Below are 5,819 nucleotides of genomic sequence, written 5' to 3'. Positions count from 1 at the left end.
TTGAAACATGGACGCATACTGTGCTGGGCACGGTGTGCACTGATGTACAGACCGCTTGTTCCATAGAGGAATGACATCCTCCTGCTCCTACATAGGTCTGTGGGGTGGGGGACGGTTGCAAGTGGTTGTGCATGAAGGGGAGGGATTGCAGGAAGGGGTGGGTTTGCAGGAAGGGTGAGTGGTGCCTTCTTTGGATAGGGGTTTGTATGACGGCAGTGGGCTGCGGGTTTGGGCGTAGGAAGGGGTGAGGGGTGTGGGGGAAGGGTGAGTATCTGTCCATGGATGAGGGCTCTTGTTGGGGCTCAGGGCAGCGGAGAGGCTCGTTGCTACGGTGGAAGTGCATGGTAAGGGCAGCGTGCCTTAACATTAAGGGGGTGGCAGGCGCTAGGACCCTGGACAAGCATACACATCACAGAAAGACCTGGGGCAGCATACACCACACAGAGTGACCCTGGTGCCTACTGACTGCAGTGTGTGTGTGCCCTGCAGTTGATCATGCCCCCAAGTCTGTACCCTGGTAATGTAGGCTATACCGTGCAATTATAAATCCCCTCCCCCCCCCATACACAAAAAAATCCTCTGACACGAAAGACGTGACCGAAACAGTGAATAACAGCAAACAGCTTTTAATAATCTAATACACAGTGGGGGGATAAAACTTGGATTTGGGACTGGGTGAGCCTGTAAGGGAAGCACTTCTACAAATGTATAGCGTGAGAGGTGTGTGGTACATTAGCGCTATGCAGTGGTGCAGTGACAGTTCTCACGGCCCCTACCGCCCCTCCGTCTTGTACTTTTGGGTGAGGGGGGGGGCAGGACTTCTTGGCGGGGGAGGGCGGTTGCAGATACACTGCAGGGGGGCTCTGTCCTCCTGCCTGCGGTCCTGCAGAACATCAACAAGGCGCCGGAGCGTGTCCGTTTGCTCCCTCATTAGCCCAAGCAGCGTTTGAGTCGCCTGCTGGTCTTCCTGCCGCCACCTGTCCTCCCGTTCGCTGTGTGTGTGATGCTGTTGACATAGGGTCTCCCTCCACTGTCTCTGCTCTGCCGCCTCGGCTCTGGAGCAGGCCATCAGTTCTGCGAACATCTCGTCCCTAGTCTTTTTCTTTCGCCGCCTAATCTGCGCCAGCCTCTGCGAGGGGGATGCCGGGGCAGTCCGGGAAAGAGCCGAAGCTGTGTGATGGGAAAAGTAACTGATTTCCTTGAACAGATACATGTTTGCGAACAGTGAACACAGTCTAGTCAGTTTCTATGAACAAGACCATACAGGGTAACAAGTCTCACGAGATCTCAGGCCAAGTTCGAGATTTCGGAATACGCTCTCATTGGCTGCAGCATTGCACAGGAGAGCGGACAAGTGGGGAGAGACAGCTGAATCCGTCTAGCAGACAGTCCTGGTAAGCCTTACAGTACATTCTGCTTATCAGTTAATGGATAGCTGTGCCCTCCCGCTAAAGGCAATCTGGAAATTATATACTCTGACCCTTTTCCAGCCACTCCCGCCAGTGCACGGGAAAGATCAATGTATGCTTTTCCTATGTGGCCTACAACACGTGGCTGTTAAGCGAGGGTCATTGTTATGCAAAGTAAAAGTCAACCATTCACAACAGTAACAATACACTAATTGCCCTAATTAGATGCAGCATTTCATGAACGAGATCACCCTGATGCGGGTCCCTCGGCGTCACAAAGAGCGGATGCTAAGGGAAGCCCTGCAGAGACCAGGACCATATGCGGCCATGCTTCTGGAGACGATGATTCCCATCTACATAAGGATGTCCTGGCACAGAAGAGTGTGCTTCCACGGAGCACCCAACAAGGCATCTCTCCCCAGGAACCTCCTGCGGAGGCTTTTCGAGGACCTAAATGAGACCTTTCTTGAATTGTCCCTGGAGGATTATTGTTCAATCCCTATATGTGTGGACCTACTTTTCATATAGTTTTTCATTGAAAATTTTATATATAGTATTTCTATTTTTTTAGACCTGTTTTATAAAAAATAAATGTTTACATGTTTATAGCACTTACCGCCTGATCCTTCCCCTGATTCAGAGTCCGGGTTAACGGCCGGGGAGGGTTGGTAGGGGATCTCTGTGAGGGTGATGAAGAGATCCTGGCTGTCAGGGAAAGCGGTTTTGTGTTCGCTGTCGCCTGCGCCGTCCTCCACAGACCCTTCCTCATCTTCACCATCGGCGAACATCGAGGAGGAACTGTCCAGGTTCACTATGCCATCCACTGAGTCCACGGTCACTGGTGGGGCAGTGGTGGCAGACCCACCTAGAATGGCATGCAGTGCCTCGTAGAAGCGGAATGTCTGGGGCCGGGCTCCGGAGCGTCCGTTTGCCGCTCTGACTTTTTGGTAGCCTTGTCTCAGGTCCTTGATTTTCACGCGGCACTGCATTGCATCCCGGCTGTATCCTTTCTCTATCATTGCTTTGGAGACCTTCTCATAGGTCTTTGCATTCCGTTTGTTGGAGCGCAGCTCCTACAGCACAGACTCCTCGCCCCACACACTGATCAGATCCAGGACTTCCCGGTCTGTCCATGCTGGGGACCTCTTTCTATTCTTGGATTGGCCGGACTCCTCTGCTGGAGAGCTCTGCATCGTTGCAGGTGCTGCGGAGCTCGCCCTGATGTCCAGCCAGGACGTCAGATTCAAAGTGCCCAGACAGGAAAATGAATTCAAATTTTCCCGGGTCATTTCCTGTGTGGCTGGTCAGAGAATCCAAGCTCGGACTGCTGTCCAGAGCGTCAACAGAGTGGTGCACTGTGGGATAGCTCCCGGAGCTACTAAGTTCGATTTGCATCCACACCTAGCCTAATTCGAGCTAGCCATGTCGAATTTAGCGTTACTCCACCTGTCGGGGTGGAGTACCAAATTCGAACTAAAGAGCCCTCTAGTTCGAATTAAATGGCTTCCTGGTGTGGACGGTTGAGCGGTTAGTTCGAATTAAGGCTGCTAAATTCGAATTAAAGTCCTAGTGTAGACCAGGCCTAAGTCCAGCCCCCTGCCTTCACTAGCAAGACCAAGTACTGATTTTGCCCCAGATTCCTAAGTGGCCCCCGCAAGGATTGAACTCACAACTCTAGATTTAGCAGACCAATGCTCAAACGACTGAGCTATCCCTCCTCTGAAACAGCACATGTGGCCCCGAAGAATTGCTGGAAGTCTCCCCAATGCTGGAGCGGGAGCTTCACCTTACCCTTGAAATTGCAAGTGTCCACCATAAAATGGTGAAGCTCATCCCGCAGCACAGTGCGGGATGTTGTTGTGGACCTATAATAATCCTCAGACTGGGGCCCCGTTACAACCCTGTAGCCCACGGTGCTTCGTCTGTACTGATGGTGATGCACAGCCTGTCTCTATCTCCAGAAAGGGAAAGAGAGCTGAAGGGAGAAGAGCAGCCCCTAAACGGTCAGGGAGGGGAGACAAAAAAAATGACCCCCTGAGATTCGTCCAAGAACAGGGGAAATGAGAAAAACCCTGGGTGGGAGCAGTATGGAAGATACAAAGGTGAGTAGGGCTTCTCTCCCCCTGCAGCTCGGTCTCAGGGCAGCCTGAGCTCAGGGCTTCTTCTCCCATTCCACCTGGGGGTCTTCCCTTCCCCGGCAGCTCCTACTGGGCTGGAGACTTGAACTCCTGCTAGCTGAAGCTAAGCAGTCTGGATTCAGGGCTTCTGCTGAGATGCATCAGATGCTGATTGCCATGTTCTGTTCATTCCCTCTGAAGCACCTGGCACTGGGCACTCTCAGAAGACAGTCTTGCTAATGGGCTTGCAATTTCATGTGCCAGTTCCTTTAATATTTTTGGATGAAGATTATCTGGGCCCCCCAATTTAGTCCCATTAAGCTGTTTGAGTTTGGCTTCTACCTTGAATGTGATAATATCTACCTCCATATCCTCATTCCCATTTGTCATCCTACCATTATCCCTAAGCTCCTCATTAGTCTCACTAAAGATCGAGGCTTTTACCCGGTATGGCCATTCTGATCGTCTTCTTTAGACTCCAGATGTATCTGCCTCCTGCTGTAACCCACTATACCCCATCCCCCTCTCAGAGCTGAGATAGATCCCAGGAACCTGATGGTGCCTCTCTCTCCACAGAGTTAGTAACAAAGTAAGAATAAATATTAAAATATTAACACTAACCAGTGTCCTTAAGTGACTTGCCATAAGATGTGAGAACACATTGGTTTTAGAGATGACTGGGTCGCAGCTGTCTGTCCAGTAAGAGATTCAGGGAAGTGGCCTCATCACCAGCTCTGCACAGAGCTCAATCTGAGAGCCAGAGCACAAGGAGGAAACATTTAAGTCTCTTTATGAGTAAAGAGCTGGAGCAGCCTGCCCCGGATCTGTTTGGTCCTCGCCCCGTAAATGATGGGGTGGAGCACAGGGGGCACCAGCAGGTAAACATTGACAATAAGAACAAGGAAGTTCCGGGGCACATTGTGGCCAAACCGCTGCGTTAGAGAGGAGAAGAAATCTGGGATGTACAAAGCTGAGATGGCACAAAGATGAGAGATGCAGGTCCCAAAAGTTTCCGCCTGGGGAGGCGGAAGATGGCCCGGAGGATCAGAGTATAGGACACGGTGATAAAAACCACGTCCATTCCAATCTCAGAGAAAAGATCAAACAGGCCATAGTAACTACTGATGCTGATGTCAGCGCAAGCCAGCTTCACCACAGCCATATGCCTACAGTAGGAGTGGGGGATGATGTTGGTTCTGCAGTATGGCCACCGCCTCGCCAGTAAGGGATAGGGTAATGTGAGTATGCCACTGCGCAGCACCACGGCCAGGCCTATCTTGGCCACAACAGAGTTTTTCAGGATCATAGAATGTCTCAGGGGATGGCAGATGGCCACATAGCGATCAAAAGCCATGGCCACAAGGATCCCAGACTCCATCGCTGAGAAGGAGTGAACAAAGTACATCTGGGTGAGGCAGGCACTGAAACTGATCTCCCTGGAATTGAACCAGAAGATGCTCAGCATTTTTGGTACGGTGGATGTGGACATGACCAGGTCAGTGATCGCCAGCATGCTGAGGAAATAGAACATGGGCTCATGGAGGCTCGGCTCCCTCTTCACAATGAACACGATGGTGAAGTTCCCCAACATGGCTATGGCATACATGGCACAGAAGGGAATGGAGATCCAGATATAGGCTGCCTCCAGGCCAGGAATGCCAAGTAGGATGAAGGTGGAGGGGTTGGTGAAATCGGTTCTGTTAGAATCTGACATGGCGTAAGAGAGAAGGTGTCCAACTCTGAGGCATAAGGGTGTCTTCTGCATGTACTGTATGTTTCCCTGACTTTCTGTGTGTTCCCAGGGTCTTGGGTGATGGTTACAGTAGAAATGCCTGAATGGAGAGAACATTAATATGAGAGACTGCATGCAGTAGTGGAGACTGTTCCCATGGGAGAAGCAGATTGATCGCTCTTCACACACTGAAAAATTACATTTTTATTATTCAGAAGAAATAAGTATGAACAATGACCCTACTCAATCTAATTCCATATTTTATGGTGCTCCCTGAGTTAATAAAGAATCCTGTGGCACCTTATAGACTAACAGACGTTTTGCAGCATGAGCTTTCGTGGGTGAATACGAAAGCTCATGCTTTCTTCGGATGCTAGTGGAAATTTCCAGGGGCAGGTATATATATGCAAGCAAGAAGCAAGCTAGAGATAACGAGGTTAGTTCAATCAGGGAGGATGAGGCCCTGTTCTAGCAGTAGAGGTGTGAAAACCAAGGGAGGAGAAACTGGTTCTGAAGTTGGCAAGCCATTCACAGTCTTTGTTTAATCCTGAGCTGATGGTA

General features: G+C 50.6%; 1 pseudogene; it reads right to left on the bottom strand.

The window, feature by feature from the left end:
* Positions 1–4,305: 4,305 nt before the first annotated feature.
* Positions 4,306–5,240, bottom strand: LOC123375505 (annotated as a pseudogene).
* Between the last annotated feature and the right edge of the window lie 579 nt (positions 5,241–5,819).

Source organism: Mauremys mutica, chromosome 1 (assembly GCF_020497125.1).
Source record: "Mauremys mutica isolate MM-2020 ecotype Southern chromosome 1, ASM2049712v1, whole genome shotgun sequence".
Lineage (NCBI taxonomy): Eukaryota > Metazoa > Chordata > Testudines > Geoemydidae > Mauremys > Mauremys mutica.
This window is presented reverse-complemented; position numbering and strand designations above follow the sequence as displayed.